The sequence below is a fragment of the Charadrius vociferus genome, unplaced genomic scaffold (assembly GCF_000708025.1).
Source record: "Charadrius vociferus isolate BGI_N301 unplaced genomic scaffold, ASM70802v2 scaffold385, whole genome shotgun sequence".
Taxonomy (NCBI): domain Eukaryota; kingdom Metazoa; phylum Chordata; class Aves; order Charadriiformes; family Charadriidae; genus Charadrius; species Charadrius vociferus.
This window is the reverse complement of record NW_009648925.1, coordinates 2431745-2450839: the sequence shown is the minus strand read 5'-3', so window position 1 is coordinate 2450839 and position 19095 is coordinate 2431745. Positions and strand designations below refer to the sequence as shown.

The following is a 19095-nucleotide window of genomic DNA, read 5'->3' as shown; positions in this document are numbered from 1 at the left end:
CGGGTGAAGCCGCTTCGGGTATGGGGAGGGAGAGGGCTAAAGTTGACAGGATACATTTTATTGTCGCTGGTAGGAAACACCCTGGGACTGTAAGGTCAATAGGGCTGGGAGAAATATTTGCTTAAATGAGATATTTTTTTTTTTTTCTCCTTTCTAGTCTGTCTTGGGCTTGGATAGGAGCTAAATTCTTTGGGAACATCTGTTTCTCACAGTTCACAAATCTCTGAATGGTGATGTGGGAAGGTCTGGGGAAGCTGGCTGAGTTGAAACGCTCAGAGGGATGTGGGAAAGCCACAGCAGCTAGAGCGTCTTGGAAAAATAAAATAAAAATCTGGCTTTTACAAGGAACAGTGCAGCTCAGATGCATTGACTGAAGATTTCTCAGCCCGCGGTCTTTATGCTGTGATATGGCTCTTGAACTTGTTCTGGATAATGTGAGCTTTTTGAAGATGTGTGTGTGGTATTTCAGTGTTTCCTGTTCTCTGAATGGCCAAGCAAAAATGTCCCAAACAAACAAAACTTGCCTTTTCTTTTGTTTTGGGTCCTTTTTTTAAAGACCCAAATGCTTTTTTAATGTTTGGGGTTTTGGGGTTTTTTTTGTTATTTGTGGAACCCATTTGCACATCTCCAGATAGAGATGATTTGAGGATGGGTGGGTTTACTAATTTCTTGAGGCACACATTTGCAATGCAGGAGCCCTGTTTTCCCCGGTTATTGAACCGGAGCCACGCTTATGTGGTGACAGCAGCAAACCAGAACTAGTTGGTGATGGACTTTCCTGTGATTTCTTAAGACGTTGATCTTTTTCAGCTACTTCATGCCAAAGAAGTGACACTTGAGGTCAATGCACAAAACCTCGCTGTTTTGCAGCCTTTAAGAAGGAACAAGTAACCTGGTTGTAGGGGCAGGGCTGCTAACAGAAAGGTCGTGGTACTACATTACTGTCAAAGCCAAGTCTCTCAGACAGCCTGTGCTTCGATGTGTTAGCCCATGCAGCAGGTTGGAGCAGTATTCAAGCTCTCTGACATGGCTCTGGTCTTTAAAATGTTGATTCTAACAAATTAAAATCTCCCTGCTGCCTGTCCTGCCTGCAAACCTCTCTGGAAGGGGGAAGGGGAAACAGCTGGCTCTTCTCTCTCCTTTTGAAATGTTAACTGTGTTTGCAGTTCTAGTTTACCAGGTTAGTAACAAAAGGCGTTTTGTGATACCGATTGCTTTACTTCTTTCTTGTCCTTGGTAGTAAACTTTGGGCAAAAAGTTGTAAAAGGCTACCTGTTATGCTGTGTTTATGAAAGAAAACTAGAGGTGGTCAGATGGTGGGAATACTCCCTAAATATAAGCAGGTACCAAACCTGACATTCGATGAGGGATTTGGGTGACCCAGACTACAGCATCAGTGTGCCGTTGTTGGCAGCTTCTGCCATTAAGCTTGGAGATGCTTTAATGTGGCAACCAGACCTTTGAAGCTCTAACTTCATGTATTCTGCATTGTCAGTGATCATCTTGGCTTCTGGGGGGGACACTCTTCATGTCTCACTGATCTCAGACTGGCAGTACAAATAGGTGACTGTTGTTTGTTTTTGAGATGGATGTGAAGCACCTGGGAGCTGTTCTCACTCCTGCCCCATAAATGACCTTGCCTTTGCCTTTGGAAAGGTGGCTCTGCTTTTTCCTGGTGACAGATGCCTGATGTATCTTGATCTTTTGCAACAACTGAGTAGGTTCTGTTGTGCCAATAAGAACTGTCCGGTGAGAGAAATTGAGAAGATGAGCGTGCAGTCTATGCTCAAACAGAGGTTACGTCAGTACAAGCTGTGTCGGTGCTTTTTGTGCTGTGGAGCTTGGAAGTGATGGAGATGCTTCATCTCCTAAATAGCAATGATAATGCAGAGCTGAAAAATCCCAAACCCTAGGTCCCTAGGGTATCATGAAATATGTAAATTTTGTGTAACTGGGCATTTCTCTGAAGGATTTTGAGGGGTAACTCAAACTACTCATTTGCATCAATCTTATCCTGTCTTTTGCAGCAGCAGAGACCTTGGTACTGCTTTTTCGCTTGTTTCTCTTGGTGAGTTTCTGATCTTGTCAGCTTTGCTCATGTACAAAGCTATTGGTATCCATCCAGAGAAAGCAGCTGACACTTAAGTACCATTTGCAGTTTTGCTCTGACCCTGGTAGTTCCCTGCATGAACTAAATAAGGACTAGCTGTCTGTTCTGAAGTATGGAGAGATATGAATCCTAATATAGGAGTGCCTCAGAGCAGGAGTCTGTCCCCATAAAAAAGGGTAGTTAAGAACAATATACTTGCACAGCCTTCAGGCTGATGGCCTTAGTCAGCCAAGAGTGGGCAAGCAAGGCCTTCTGCAGTATCTCCTAAATGCTCAAATGCAAAGTGACTTAGTGTAATGGGATGCTGCTGAGTGCTGCAAAACCTGCCCTGAAAGCAGACTGATAAGAGGGTTCAAATTCTGATGGTCTTCTGATAACTAGAAAGTCATTGAACTCTCCTCAGAAATCAGTCCAGGATTTGCAATTGAATATAGCTTATTTTCTTTCAACATGAAGTCCATCTCCTCAGTTATCTGTGTGGTTGAGATTAGAGGCTTCTTTGAAAGGGTTATGGTGAGGAAAAGCAAAGAAATGGGAGGGATTCCTGCTTTGTGAAATGTCTTTTCTAAAGCAAATGGTAAGCTTCGTGCCTTAAATGTGACAAGGTCTAAACTTTTTTGCCTTTAAACCTGGAGCAAAGTCTAGCAAGTGAGTGCCATTACTCCGCACTATCTTCAGCACAGAGCTCTGAAGCTCAGCAGCGGGAGCGTGGAGCTTGGGTCAGGTGGAGAGCAAACTCCAGGCTCTGATGCACAAGGGGCTGTAAAGACTTGTCAGTGACTTAGATTTAATCTCAAAGTTAAATTCTGTGTGCTGTATTATACCCAGGGCCTTATTTAGAGGACATTTCTTTCCAGTAGTTCAGCTTGTTCAGTTTTAGCCCAGCCTGGAGCATGCTGGGGTCTCATTGCCCTAAAGAGCGCCCCAGGAAGGTGGAAAGCACTAACAAGGTGTAGGAAATGCTCTTTTCCAAGCACAAGGACAGAGATGTTCTGATCTCCTGAACTTGAGAAGCCAGCTGTGAGCGCATCAGGTACAGCCCAAAGAAAAGGGTCTGTGGTTAAAGGTAAGCTATTGTCAGCATAACTTTACGGTGCAACACCTTACACCCTGTTCTAGGTGATATTATGTGGCTACACAGTGGCTTCAGGTGAGAATATAAAACACTTTTTACTTGAGGGTAGCCAGAAACAGGGAAGATGGATTTAAATGGATGCGCCATATCGGCGTCAATAAAGAATCTGTGCCTCTGCCTCCTTGAACAGTTGCTCTTCGCAGCGGGCTGCCGGTCATATCCAAACTTTTCATTTCAGAACAAAAGAAACTTAATCTGAATGACAAACCTTTAATCTCAGTGTGTTAAAAATTAAAGATTGAGTGGGTTTGTGTCTGTGCTAAGCTCCTGGTAAACCTCTTATTTAAATTTCCTGTCCCTCTGGCTTCTCCTCTCTCCTCTGGTTTTGCTCTTTTTTCTGCATTTTTTTTTGTTTTACTGTCTTTTTTTTTCTTTCTTTCCTTCCTTTTCCTCTTCTTACTAACCTTCCCCGAGTCTTTGATTTGTTACTGGCTCAGTCTGGTGAACCTCTTTGCTGTAAGATTAACAAAGTAAGCTTCTCTTGACAGAGTGATGGTGACTAATGTGCAGTGAGGGGAGTTCAGCCAGCCACCTTGTACATCTTTGCTGGCTGGTCAGAAACAGAGCCTTAACTGGAAGTTGGGCAAACCAGCATCATTACAAGGGCTGTCAACAGCATGTTAATAAAAGTTATTTCTTCATTAGGTAAAAAGTGAGATCTGATGGGGCTTTTTATAGAAGGTGCTGACACTGTGTTACAGCGAGCTGCAGAGCTTTGCTAAGGAAACTGGTACCTTTGTGCTGAGTGGTAGCAAGAGAGTGATCTGCAGTAATATATTCAAGCCCATAACATTTCCTAATTTGAACATATTTTATTTAGTGTTTCAGGCTGAGCCATGGTTACACTGTGTAAAGCATAATGGAATGCATGGCCAAAGCAGTTCCGTCAAAATCGAGGCAGAGGAGAAAACAATAGTAAAAATGAAGGGTGTCAACCAAAGTTCGCTTAGTTTCCTGGTCCTTCCTGAATGAGAAATATGAGGAAACTGTTACCTTCCCCAAATATACTCCTTGGGTGAAGTCCATCTGTTGCTCATTAGTTGCATCTCAGCAAAGTCAAGAGCATCAAGTGTACTGGTCTTCTGTGGACAGTCTCTCTCTCGTGCCAGAGTTGTGCTCGGCTCTTTCTCCTGGCAGGTTCACAAGCAAATGGCTGTGGTGAGGTTTGGGGACGGTTGTTATTTTCTTCCAGTTCTATTAAGAGAAAACTGGTAAGCCCATGACATGCACATCTCTTCCAAGTCCTGTGTTTTCCCACCTCGGCAGGCTGAGTCAGGAGTCGGAGTAGGTCATGGCAGATATTTATTGGAAGGGACAAAAGAGCTGATGAAAACGCTGCTCAGTTGAGCAAGCAGGATTAACATGACAAGGTGAATACTGATAGCAAAAAAATCGCTCCTTTTATTAGTGCAGACATGTGCTCTCCCACACCTGCTCTACAGCCTCCTGACAGATAGTCCTGAGTTAAGTGTGTCCCAAAAGCGTGCCTGACAGTCGTCATGCCAGTCTTCTGGAGGAAATAAAGACTCGCTGGTCTGAACCTGTTAGTATTTGTGTGCGTGGGCATGTCCTCCCTTGAATGCGGCAATGAAACGTAGGAGGATTTCAGCAGAAGTCCTGAGGTTGATAAGCAACCCCTGAATGGGGAGAGTTGAAGGAGAAGCGCGGCCACTGCTTTGTTTGCAGGCTGGAGGAACAGTGAGCTCTTCATAGGATTTTTTAGTTTTGAGTGTTGTTAAATCTTACCTGTTTGCAAGAGGGTTTTTTGAGGGTGGATACAGCATGTTCATGGATACAGCAGGTCATGTTTTCAGTGGGTCTGTGTTACTACAAAATATGAAGTGTCCAAGGGCACAGGCGGTTTGAGGTTTTTTGAAGTGCTGGTTGCTGCTCATCACTCTCAGCTCACCGCTCTCATCTTCTGCCAGCCACTTTCTGTAAATCTGATGTTTACCCTATCAGTGCCAGTGTTCGGGATGCTTTAACAACTCTGGCTCAGTTCCCAAGATCTGGGATACAAGCAATACTAGTGGTTTTTTTGTTTTTTTTTGAAAGTTACGCATGCTGCTGGACAACTCTAACTCTCTTGACACGGGCTAGCCCTGCATTCTCCGGCTTTGTGTCTCCCTTTTGTGACTGGTCTTGCAGCTTATCTTTTGAGATGTGGATGTGGCAAAAGTTTTACAGAAAATAAACTTTCAGATCTTAATTCATATGTGTTAAATAGATAGCAAGGGCTTCTATAAAGATCAGCTTTCAGTTAGTAGTCTGGGGGTGAATGCATGGTGGGGATCCTTATTATTCAGATTGCTGCGTTGTTTTCCACTTTCACGAATTCATCCAGCTTTCAAGAAACATGGGGTTTGCTTTTGTGCAGGCAAAGCTCCTAAACTTCCTATTCGCCCCAAGAAGCATATAAGAATTCACAAGGCTTTATTCATCTTGTCAGAAGCCTGAAGAAGGGAGACTTTATTCTAAGGGAAAGGGAACAGATCATTGTGAAAAATATAGCTTGGGCAACTCTCTGTTGACTGCAAAGAACATGGAGTAACGAAACATGCTGCTTTCCTGTAAAATAAGTGCCAGATATATGTATTGTTTAGGAATTCAATGCATGGATGCTGAAATAAAATCTGTCCGTTTTGAAGTGAAACAAAAAGGGCAGTTATTTCACATGACCCCAGAAGGATTTTGGTGTTTTTCCAAACCGTTATGTTTCAGCATACACCTTGTGAAAACTTGTGTATGTATTAGGAAAAACTAATCTATCATTTTAAAGTTAAAAAAACCCAAACCTCAAAATGTTTCAGTCTAAAAATAGCATCAAGATACTTCTCAAACACACCAGAACACTGTTACATTTCAGTGTAATTCCTGTCCGTTAACAGGCTTTATGAAAACATTTTCATCTTTGGCAAAAGTTGCAATTTCTTTTCAAAAGAGAAGGATTTGTTGGGCAGTTAGTGATTACAGCAGGGATCTACAGATGCGGTTTTCAATTTAAGTAAGGAAATCCAGTTCTCTGCCAGTTTAGCCACTGCATATCAGTTGCTATTGCAGAACAGTTCAATTGCTAATATTGCATCATGCAATTCAATGTCATGTAAAGATATTTTTTAAAACAACTACAGAAGCACATCTGGCTGTTTTCTTAAAAAAGACCTGTGGATCATAAGTAGGACTTCAGCACCTGTAAAGAATTATTAGAAAATAATACCTAACAAGATATGCTCAAAAACATCTCCCTTGGCTGATGTTCTTTGCCATTAGAAAACCACAAACCAAAAGTGAACCTGTTTGCTTTTAGTTCATAACGTTTGATGTGGTTGATTACCTGAAACACAAACCATTCCTTGGATTAAAGGTAGTTAGTGCATCCCGTCGTGTCTCCTGTTGAGTTTGACATGCCTCTCAATTTGTCAGCCTCTGTCCTGGACCACCCCCTCAGTCCTTTCCCCGGCAGGCTGAGAACACAGAAATCACACACGTCACCTGGGCTCCTTTCAGATACTTGGGACAAAAAAGTAGGAAAATTTCACCAGTGAAGTCCCAATGAGATGAGAAATGGAACCTGAAAACTGAACTATAGCAGTTAATAATGTAACAGCCACGGGGGTATCTTCTCTTTGATGGGAAGAGAGCCATTATATACGCTTCAGTTTACGTATTTGTTTGCTTTTCTCTAATGTAGCATGTATAACATGACGTTGCAGAATGCCCGCTAGAGCTGTGGCTGGTTTCTTACTCCCTCACCTCTCGGCACTTCTCAATGCTTATGGGTGCTCCTCTACTGTACGGGAACTGTGGTTACTTAGTACTTTTGGAAAATGGAAAAATTACATCTCCCGTTCTGTGTCTTGTTGCATAAGGAGTTAGTAATTGTTATTCTGTTGCCCTTAGTGCACCCCAATGCACTTGGTTGTTCCGTGTGTTACAGCCGTTGCTAGTCCTGCTACAGCTCAACAACTTTGAAATCTTGGATCTCTGCAAAATTATCTTCCAGGCTGTGCAAGGCTGTAAAATTGCATAAAGGGCTGAAGCCTGGGAGCCAGACCTGCTGGGAACCCATTTGCAAATGTGATCCTGGGGAACCAGTAGGTGGTTTCTGGTGGAGATTGTTATGTTTTGTATTGGAAGGTTGTAAATTAAACATAGAAATTTAATGTCTCTGTATACAGGAAAGCACAAGTACAGTCTATATGTCAGTTTTGAGCAAAGATCCCTTGTTCGCTAGCACAAGACAGCACTGAATTAAACATTTAGGAAAGAGATGGACTCTTACCTCTGATAAGAAGGGACTGGATTTAGCGACACTGTTATGTTTTCTGGGCATTTTTCCATGTTCAGATTCCACACGGAGCAAGTAGCTCTGAGCACACAAGGAGAGCTGGGAATGGCACATCCCCAGCTACAGCTAAATCCACTGAGGACACTTTTTCGTGCAGTTTAGGCTTGCTGACAATTACAGCTGAGGATTTGCCCTGTTATGCTGTGTTGGTTTTGGTGGTTTTTTTTGTCTTCCCTTCATAATGCATGTGCAGCTTTAGTGAACAGAGGTTTCTTACATCCCCAAGACGTGCAGTACAGTCACAACTTATCTGAAAACACATTGCAGTTCAGTGAGCGCTCTGAAACTTTCTTGAGGTCACGTAGGAAATTGGTGACAAAATGAGCATCAAATGATCAGCAGTTATAGCTTCCATATTTATATCTACCACTTGCTTTCAGCCTTTTTATAGGCCTGCATGTCCTGCGAAACACATCGCACACGTACCCGAGATCATCTTGTTCAGCGGCACCAGTTAACTGTGGCCAAAAGAAGCCCCGCTGCGCAGAGGGGAGCAGCGGGATTGCATTAGGGGTGAAGGCAGCATCTAGGTGGTTGTGAGGCAGAGAGCACGAACCAGCATGTGTGTTCCTCCTCATCGGCTGGGCTTCGCTGCGGTCCCGAATCGAATTTGCCCATGCTGAGCACCCCTGATGAAGAAGGCCCCAGCTGTCTGCTGCTGCAGAAGCGTGTGCCAAGGCAGGCTACGAAAAGTGTTGCACAACCCAGTATAATTTAACCACATGCTGAATAAATACACTTTTGAGAACTCTTTTGAAGAGATGTTGCCTAATTAATCCTGCAGGGGGTATAATATGTATATTTTTGAAATCCAGTTTTAGCATCATGCAATTAGCTTTTATGGCCTAAGGATTCTGGTTTAAGACATTCTTTAGTACTAATGGTAATCTGTTTTAATTAGAAATGCAAATGTATTTTAGATCCAAATGTATCTGAGCACTACAATGTAAAATGATGATTCACAGCTAATACCATTGAAGTGCCTCAAGTCTGGTATTCTTTGTACCTTCTGTAGTTTGAACCCTGAGGATCAACACGATATTTAAACATTGCTCTCAGCTGAAGCATGTGGAGGCTGAATAGACTTCTTTAGGAAATGGAATAAGTATTAATCAACAGGAATCCTTTCTAGGGCAGCAGAAGGAAAATCATAGCTTTAGGCAAGAAGGAGGCAAACACTTTGAATGTTACAGTAGTAAGTTCAGCTCCGCCATAGCAGAGCATAGCCCTGCCAGGGTGAAGGTGCTGAGCAGAGAGCAGCATCGTAGTTGACTTTGTCTTAGTATCAGAGAAATTACTGAGGTTTGAACATCCCGGGCTGCTCAGGGAGCTCTGTAGCTCTGCAGAGGTGTGCTGCCATACAATTTGACCTGGCAGTGTGTCTAAGAAAATCTTCAAGCAAGGCAAGCTCCAGAAAAACATCTGAAGGCTAATGCTTGCTGAATATTCACTGCAGTCACTTGTCCTGGAGATACTAAACTATCAGGTAGGTGGGTGTCTGTGATCAGACATCGTACATTGTGGTATGAGATTACCCATATTCGACAAAGTCTTTCCAGAATCAAAGAGACTCTGCTGCTAGACCAGTCCAGCCTTTGCTATCGTGTTCAGATAAGTGTTTCTCTTTCTTAGCTACTTTGAAAGATATGTCCAAAAGAAAGCACCTACTCAGCAATAGTGAAGAGAGCTTTTGTAATGATAATCTCTTACTAGGCATATTGCTTGGTTGACCGTTTTTACAGCTGCTTGTGATTAGATGCAGTGATTGCATCTGGGAACTAAGTGGTGTGGTTTATGTAGCGCACCTCTCCCATCTCTGCTAAGCCGGACAGAGAATTATTTCTGTAAGGAGGATGCTGGTATGGGCCGATGGTGTAGGCACCGTGAAAGCCATGGGAGGCTCTGTGTGGCCCTCCAGAAGTCAAAATCAATGAGCTTCTCAGAGCTAGCCTTATTGGCAAGGCTGGTGGCTGGGTCAAGGCACTTGCACAGTTTCAGAGGGCTGAGACCTTGGCAGGGTGCTGCAGAGAGTTCTCCTGTTCCCATGCAGCAGATGCTCTCTGAGACTTCGAGTTCTTGTCCCATCTTTCTTGCTGACGCAGATAGAGCATAGTAGTGATTTCAAGTAGTGATTTCATCACCTGAAATTTGATAAACTTGTTGACCGGCACAACAGGGAAGGTTCCTCACAGAACTGCTCCCTGCCCTGGAGAGCTGTCAAACGAAAAACCAAGACGCAAATCGCGTGAGCCTGTTATATGGGGCAGCAAGTGATGTTCTCATTTTCCTACTTAAGCTGAGTGAATTAAAGCTTCCCATAAGTCTAACTGATAGTCTTGAGTGTGCAATTAAAAGTCTCTGAGCTGCTTAGCCATTTCCCTGTGCCGTGTTCAAAGAGCAAAACATCACAAGCACCAGCAGTTCTTATTTGTCTGTTTTATTTCCAAACCGCTGTTTGCATTTACTTCATTCATTACTTCTTTTAATTCATCCCAACCAGTACCTTTGCTGTGAGCTTGTATTTTCCGCTACTATTTCTGGAGGACAAGGGTGCGGAGGAAGCTGCTTTGGGCACCAGCCCTGGAGGCGCCGGCTGCAGTGTGTCTGTCGTCAAACACCCCAACCTTGTTGTTCTTGGTGGTTACGTGGTGTCCGCTCTCACCCTGCACCACTTGCAACTTATTCATATTCCGTTCTTTTCTTTTCAGGGGCTGTCAGAGCCTGAATAATTTAAGAGTGAACAAATGAGAGACGTTCATGGAGGACTCTGTTCTTACCTAGGCACAATTTGACAAGCATGTAGATTGCCTTGGGTTTCCACTGCACCTACCACAACTTTACTAAGAGAAAAGCCCCCTTTCCTAGACATCTGTGTCACTCTTGCTTAGTAAAGTTATTCAAGATCAGCGCCTTTGGAATTGGTTGGTAAATGGACAAAGACTTTCTCTTTGCCCGGAGCTCCTGACAGCCTCCAAGTACCAAAGAGAACTTCACAGCACTAGAAAGCAAGAGACAGCTGCTGAATGTTGGAAGCTACTGCATTTGGCAAAAGAAGCTGATGCTAAGATGCACACAGTTGTGTTTGTTTGTTCTGCTTGTTTTCTGTGCTTTCTGAGCCCTGTGTGTGCCTGGAAAGTTTAATGACCGATCCCTTCTTTCTCAACATTCAGGTTTTCTTCCTATCCCAAAAAGCTTTGGGTTCTGTTCTTGCTTTTTTTTTTTTTTCCAATTCCAATTTATTTTGTCACCGATACTCTCCTTTTGTTTCCCTGAGGAATAGTTTGGGTACATAGCCACAATTTTCTTTGAGGCAGGGAGACGATATTCAAATGTCGTCCTTCTCCCTCCTCTCCCCCCATTCAGCAGAGTGGTCCACCTTGTCACAGAGGTTGCTGGCTTCAAGCATAAGGCAGAGTTGACCTTAGCAATGATGTCATTTAACTGAGCAATTACTTCAAGATTCTTACAGTAGCTCAATTTGGGAGCTGCTGAATGAAGCTGACCCTTGACACTTCGCAAAAGAATAAGGCTTGTGTTGTACTAACAGCTGCTTGGAAACCATGTGTAATAAAGTTTGTTTTTGTGCCCACCACCAGGATAAAAGATTGTATTTGCCGACTCTGGTACCCTTACACTCCCAGCAGAGCAAAACTGCTTAGATCAAAGTTTAAAAGTCTGCTTCTATGTGGGTGTCTAAGCATTTCACAGTTCCTTATGCTAAAAGTAACAGTGTACTTGCAAAGGCCAGCAAATGCTGCTCTTCTTGTTCAGCTTCAAACATGACATTTTCCCCCTCTTCATCCCATATAGGTTTCCATAAAGGTTCAGGGTTAAAACTTTTTTATGGAACACGTGTAAGTCTCCTATCAAAATATATCAAGGGGGATTTTTGCTTTGTGTTTGGGGCTTTGTTCTTTTTGCTGCTAGCAACACTTATTCTGGAAACTTCAGGGTCTGGGATTATTTTTGTCACAGAACGAGGACAGTGTAAATACAAAATGTAAAGTAGAACTTAGAGAAGTGCTTCAACGAGTTGTTTGACTAAATTGAAATAAATGTTGATTTGTTCAAAAAAAAAAAAAAAGCATGCCCTTTCTGGATCTTGTTAGTCTTGACTTTTTATTTCTTCACTTTGCTAAAGCAAAATGCGTGCCTCTTGACTTCAGAAATCTGCTCTCCCAGCTGTGAGGCATTACGGGAAGTCTGCTCCGACATGTGCTCCCAGCAGATGTGTTGGACTTGCTCTCGCTGCGCTCTGGGCTGGTCCGGGATGTGTGCTGGGCACAGACCCGAGGCAAGAGAATGGGTGAATGAAGTTGAGTGCATGGAAATACTGCGTCTGGCCTCAATCTCTGCCATGTGGAGCAACTGCTCTTTTTCTGAGCTTTTGCACACCATTTTATTCAGTAAAAACATGTTCTAAAAAGTTGTTGCTTTGCTGGGGAGATAAGTGTGGTTCCCTCGATGGCAGGCCAATAACATACCTATCTCATGGTGTTTTGGGATAGGAGCTGGCTAGGAGTATCTCACTTACCAACAGGTTGTTGGATTCTCTCTGTGGATGTTTTTTCTCTTGTTATTCCTGTCATGAACTCAGCAGCGTATGTAAGTGGTCAGATTGGACTCCGAAGCAGGATGAATTTGTCAGGCTGATAAATGGAGAGAAAAAGGCTCAACTTCCCACTGGAGAAGTCGTAGATACCCATCACAGTTGTAAGCTGTTATGTGGAAACATGTTTCTGAGTGGGACACCCAGAGAGGAGGATCGCAGATGTTTTGGCTGCTGTTCAAATGCTTGGTGCCGTGGGGTTGAGTTGCACACTTTCCTGAGAGTCTCTTCAGAGGCACAAGGACACGTTCTGCCTTCATGTGCAGCAGCTCCTCTGAGGACTCCTCTTCCTCTTTACCCCCTGCCCTCCCTGCAGTCGCCTCTGACTATAGCTTTAGGTCCACATGAAGCAGCAGATACAACAGAGATGACTTCTGTAGCTGTTCTCTCACTAGGAGCTCTTGGACAGTAACAAAGTCATTTGAGCAGGCGCTCTCTCTGTGCCTTCCCCTTGTGCTGTTCCTCTCCCTGGAGACCCAGCTCACTCATTCAGCACGCTCTCAGGATTTCAGTAACTTTTCTTGCAAGGTCTCTTGAGACTGCGCGCCTCTGTGCTGTTTCTCCAGGCTTTTGGTTTTATCTCGCTCTTTGAAACTTTCCCAGAACTGCAGTGACTTTTCTCTGACCTCCAGGAACTGGAGCTCTCGAGCCCTGACACTCCGACTGGCACAACCAAGACCTGGAGACTACTTTGGGATGTCAGCTTTCCCAGCTCATGCTGGATGAAAGCTGCATCTGAGCAACACCAGCTAAAAATAAAAGCTATTCAACTGGAGCTAATGGCGGGTTGCCACGAGTTATTGCTCATTAAAGTGAATTGTCAGATGCTTAACTTCAGCTAATCATTTCCTGCTGCGAGATCAGGCTGGTATGAAACATATTCAAATGTGGGAAGGGGATTCACAATAACTAAATTTAGCTAAGGGTGTAATTTCCTCGGACTCCCTCTGTAGTTAATGGAAAGAGAGAGGCTCCTACAGGGTGTGATTCCCGCTCTGCATCACCCTTGGGCAGAAGTGTGCACGGCTCCTTGACTGCCGAGAGCATGAGGTGAGCTGCTGCCTACTGCAAAAATGAGCTTCTCCGAGTGACGGTGTTTGCCCACCCCAGCTAGGTGAGTGCTTGTTTTCCTCACGTTAGGTTTCTACCTGGAAGTAACGATCAGGAAGCTGAATATTAAAACCAACGGATAGATGACCATTTCCCAAAGGCAAAACCCATATGCAAAATCCCCCCGGAGCACCCCTTGTTTTGCAGTGTAGCTAAAGGGAACTCTGCAGATCATCCTCTATCTCAAAGCAGCTCTTCTTTCCCATTTCCAAGAAATATCAGTTATTCAATAAAGAAACAGTGCGTTCTGAATGTTGTGTGATTAATTTAGTATTTAGTCCTTTTTTTCCCCATGTTCTTTTTGGAAGTAAGTCTTGTTTGCATGTTTGGCAGTGAAACAGAAAGTCAAATTTTGAGTTTTTACATTACAGTGATTGGAAAGTTTGTCAAGTACATCTGTTTTTAGCAGTGAAGGCTACTTTCTCTATTGGACCAGAAACTTTTGCATAAAATATTTAACTCCATACCACTCCTCTTGAGTTTGGACAGAAGTCATTTCATCCACGTAAATGGAATTGTGAGAATCCTGCCAGATTGATTTGTGCCTTTTGTTGTTGCTTCCAGCTTGAAGCTTCAAGTGATGCTCCAAGACACAAACAGAAAATCCAGTTGCACCTTCTCAATTCTGCTAATTTCCAGGAGATTATAAAGTTAGGGAAAGCATTTGAACCTCGGAGCACAATTTGCATTTAGATTTTAATGGTGTAGTTTGAATGTGCCTTTACCCTCTGGTGTGAAATCAGGTCTTTACGTGGTCTCATCTAATTTTTCTCTCAAGCCAAAGCGTGGGGCAGGTCTGCAGTTGGACACGCGTAGAGCGGCTGAGTGGAGCTGGGAGCAGATGGGGAGCCATGGAGAACTCCAGGGCGAGTTTTGCAATTCCATTGCAAAAGTTTAATGTACTTCTAATCTAAAGGGCTTTTCAAGCCAGTTGTCCTCTATCCGTGTCTGACATGGGCACTGAAAATTTCCTCATGTTCACTTACGTTCTTCGCTGGAGCCTTTTTTGGAGGCAGTGGCTGAGGAGACAGTTTATCTGTTGACATTAAAAGTTGTCAGATTCATTATTTACATTGTTATGAACTAGTATTTTCACTTGAGGAATAGCTGTAAAGTGAGTTTGTATTATCCAGATGTTGTTACCTCCCAATTTTTTGCAAATCCATGCCAGGTTTTGCAGGCAGAATAGGCTCTAACACTAGAACTGGGATCGGCACTGTCATCTGCCTAAGCCACAAAGTTTTGTAACCCTGACTCATGCCAATAAAAATGTTTCACTGAGCGTGTTTTGGATATTTAATACAAAAGCACAGAAGAGACCAAAGAAGCAGTATTCATACCTCATTCTACCATCTTTCTGTCCGTCAAGTGGCACTTTAGCCCTGGAGCCCTCGAGCAGATCCGAGGTGGCTCTCACAGCAGCATTTCCCAAGGGAGAGTATAAAGTCTTCAGGGGCTGAGAGCTGTGAACTGGAGCGTACAGCCTGTATGGTGAATGAGATGCTCTTGGAAAGGGCAGAAGAGTGTGCATTTTGATGGTTTAGATGATTCTTGTTTGTTTAGTGTGAAATACCCACATAGAGGCTTTGTTTGTATATAGGATGAGTCTAGATGACTCCTGCTTTCCAAGATTTTCTGGTACAGAGATTCCTGTTCTTCAGGAAATAATAGCTCGAGTAAAGGTTGAGTTAGTCTTTCACCCACATCTGATTCAATTCCATCTTTGTCATAAATGCTACTTTACAGGAATCACTAAATATGGAAAATGGGCACTGTCGAGCACAGCAGAGCTAATTTATGTGCTCATCGGTCAGGTTGTCGTTATTGGCTTTCATTCATAAGTGGAATTATTTCTGCAAAAATATTATTGATTTAAATGCACATGCTAATAGGATTACAGAGTTCCTATTCTGGCTCATATTCTTTGACTTCTGTGGAAAAATCCTTTCCTCTCAGGCTGTTTTTCTGGAGTGAGAAATGGAGCCATACATAAATCAGAAGAAGATTCACCTCTTCTCACCTGAAGCAAGGAGTGAAGCAAGCTGTCCTGCCATTGTCACCTGTCTTCATAGCTATATTCAGTATTAACTTCTGGTTATAGAAGCATATTTCCTTCCTATCGTATATGATCTGTGCTTAGTATGGATCAAAAAGACAAGCCTGATGTTTTCTTCTGAGTTGCTCTGAGAAGCCTTTCCCTTTTCCCGTTATAGGTCTGAGTTCCTGCAGATAAGTCCAGTGCTGCATGAGCTTGATCAGACAACCTTCCCTCCCATGCATGCTCTGGGGAACAGGGAAGTAAAAATAAAATGCCTTGTATTTATGTTCCAGCAGTTATTCCTACTGACTCAAATGGGAATGCAACTGTGCCTCTAAAATGGGCCTGTGAGACTTTCATTTTTTCTTTCACCCAACGTTGCACAGAACTGGAACCTTCCACTTTTCAAGTGAAAGAGCTGTACTTTTATAGATGTCTGTTCATTTGAGCAACAACAACAACAAAGATTTCATGCCTCCGGCCGTGCAAAAGCCCTGAATGTTAAAGCACTTTGGTCTGGCTGAGTATCTGTCACAGTCCTATTGCCAGAAGTTTCTTGGAGGTTTGCTTAGGGGTGTTTTGGAAACCATCATTTCTTCTGTCTGAATGAATGGTTTGGCCAGGAAATCAACCTAGCCACACTAGTCTGCTGACCTCCCTACACCCATTTCGCTTCACCAAATATCTTTTTTTAGACCCGTGTGTCCCAGGACATTGGTGGCAGGACGACTGTTTGTTGCAGCTCTCTGCCGGGCCCCCAGTGTTCCTGCAGACCCACTGCAGTGCGAGGGCAGCCCCTGCTTTGCTGGTCCTTGCAGGCAACGGTGGCTGCCTGAATTACCACGCAATGTGCCGCTGCATCTTTTCCAAAGTGCTCTCTGGCTTTTCTTAAGCAAACTGTGTTTCCGAACAGCTCTGCCAATACGGTTTGCAAAGCACATATGTGCTAATGCTTTGCAAGAAGAGGACGGTAACATGTCCTCCTCTTCTGTGTAATCCACCTGGTGTCTGGATCTCAGGCTAGTATCAAGTGTCATGATTAACGTGTTTGTAGCTGTACGTGCCACGGAAGCAGTGGAGCTTGCACAAGCACGGCTTAGGAGGTTGCTTCCAAAGTCTTTCCTGGCAGATTTTTTGTGTTACGTGTTTTTGTCTCTCATTTCGTGAGCTCTGCTCTTCCTTGAGCTCCAGTCCTGCCTCTGCGACCATGTCGAGGTGACCTGCTTTATGTGCAAAGGAAATCATTCTCAGCAGGGCTGGCAAACGGCAAGTGTGACTTGCTCACAAATGTGTTTATAGTTGCAGTTCCTTTAATAAAGAAAAGGAAAAAAGGTTATGAATATTGTGTGTGGGTTTTGGATAGTACATGTTTGGCAATGGTGGGAAGTGGAACGATGAGATGGAAGGGCTTTGTACATGTGTAGGGTGCTCAGTAGAGCAAATTCACCCCATCTCAAGGGGCTGTCATGGTGGCTGGGCAGCAGGGAGGTTTATACCAGCCTTTCTCTTCCACCTCCCTGCCTGTCCTCCAGCCAGCGGAGACTACATTACCATGTAAAGGCGAGATAAGGCCACGTTTCCAATCTTGGGCTGCATGGGCCAAGCAAAGCCCAGACTCTGCCTCAGATGCCTTACAGTGGTCAGCCAGGGCCCTTCAGTGGACAAGGAGAAAGAAGGAGACTTCATATCTGTCAGGGCTGCGTACAGCATGGCACAACTAAGATTTAGTTATCCCTTGGTAAATAGCCTTTTTCGTTGCCGAAGGCATGACTTTGAGCGGGAAAATCCAGAGCCTCCTTCAGGTGGGATCATTGCATGGTGTAACACACCTCCCTCTGAAAACCTTTGGGTTGGCTTTTGTCATGGCTTGTGGCTCTGGAGGCCTGACGTTCGGTCTGCAGAGGTTTCCTGGCTCTAGGCTAAACTTCAGACAAAATTCCTGCAAGCGGGCAGGGTGGGCTGTCAGCCAGCTCGGGACTCAGGCTGTTTCTCCGCACCTGCTGCCTTCACCGGGATGACAGGGGACAATGACCGATGACCGCTTCCCCGGGACAGCCTCGAGGGAAGAGTGTTGCGATGCAAGAGGTGCTGTGTGTCTGTCCGTGCCCCCCGGCCGTGGCTGTGCCACCTGAGGAATGGGAGGAGGCAGCAAGCTGGGGCCTGGCCCTGCTTGTAATACCAGGAGTGTTTCCTGGTGGGATGGGAGGTCCCGGTCCCTTCCATCATGGACTGTGGGGTTCCTGGGTTTGGCCCTGCCTCAGGCCAACCAGGCTGAGGTAGGACTGCATGCCATGGTAACAAATCCTTGGGGCGGATGGGGTTGTCCCAGGCTCCATTTAGCCTCCTATCAGCTCCCTTCCCTTACTAAAAGTTAAATTGGCAAGGCACCGTTCATTGGAGGTAGGGGTTTGGATTGTGTTACTTCCAAGCTGTAGTAGAAACTTCTCTGTACATTAATCAACCGAGATATGGGAAGATTGGCTTGTCCTCGGTTCTCCTCAGCCTCCCCCCGAGCCCAGTCCCCAGCAAACGCAGTGAGTCTGTGATCTGGCTGCTTGCCCCAAATCATCCTTGACAGTGGCAGCCTCCACCGCTCAATTGCTTCCAGCATTTCTCCTTCCATGACTGCAACCTGGCTCGCTTCACACAAGTAATTCCCAAAGTTATTCCTCCTGCAGCAGTGGTGGGAGCGCGGGCACTTGAGGTCACCCCGCTCGGCACAGGGGCTTTCGGTGCTGCTGGGGGGACGGAGGGGCCAGGGCACTTGCAAAATCAAAATCACCGTCGTGAAACCCTGCATGTTGCTGACGCAAGGTGCGCTGATAAACTCCCAGAGGAACACATGGAGCCTGCGAGAGGAGACTGTCTAAAGCCTATCGAGTGGAAGATAAGCTGGCCACTGACAAATATTATCTTGTGCTAGTTGATTTAACGCCACTGCGTGTGCATGAAATAACATCAGCAGGAGCTGTCTAAACCCAGGCCTTTTTGAGATAAGACTGCTACTTTGCCCTTATGGAGGAACGTCAGAAAAACCCCAGCAGCTCCACCTGGGATCTGTCCTCCTCCCAGCCCCTCTCACACTCACTCCTGTCATCAGAAGACAGATGATTTGGATTTTCTTCCTTTCTGGGAAATGAACTTTGACTTCCTCTAACTTGTTAAAATTATTTCCGTATGTTCTAAAAGCCTAACTGTTGACCTCAGGTATGTAATAAATTATTGGTTCAACTTTTGACTCAGACTGTCTATGGTTATAAAATATTATAAAAATATTATAACTCTCAGTCTGCATTTTACAAGCTGGCAGACAAGGCAGGCTGCAATCTCTGCTCGGTGCATAGCCGGCTGTGAGCCGCAGCTCTGCCCGGCGGGGTGGGAGCTCTGCATGCAGGTAGCAGGAACTGTCTTCTAAAGCAATACAGATAACGATTCTCTGGGAGAGTAGTTCTCCCTCAGCATGTGTACTACCCAGTATCTCTATAGATATTTATTGCTGAACTTAGAATACCTGGATGCACCAGGCTATTTTCATGTGTTGTAACTTATGTTTTTGTTTTCTGCTGGGGCGGGTAAAAGATTCAGAGCTAACCGTCTAAAAATGTTTAATAACATCAGCTGACTGCTTTCTGGTGTACAGTCTGAGATGTGTCTTACGGGAGTGTGCCAATTTCTGAATTTTGTAAAAAAAAAATTTGTCTTAAACTGTGTGGGATTAAACACTTCGGTCCCTGATTGCTCCTAG

General features: G+C 44.4%; 1 protein-coding gene across 1 annotated transcript in view; it reads left to right on the top strand.

Annotated features, from left to right (window-relative positions):
* The window catches only part of KALRN (kalirin, RhoGEF kinase), a 359509-nt gene that overhangs the window by 282312 nt on the left and 58102 nt on the right, over positions 1–19095 (top strand). The gene's annotated exons all lie outside the window — the stretch shown is intronic.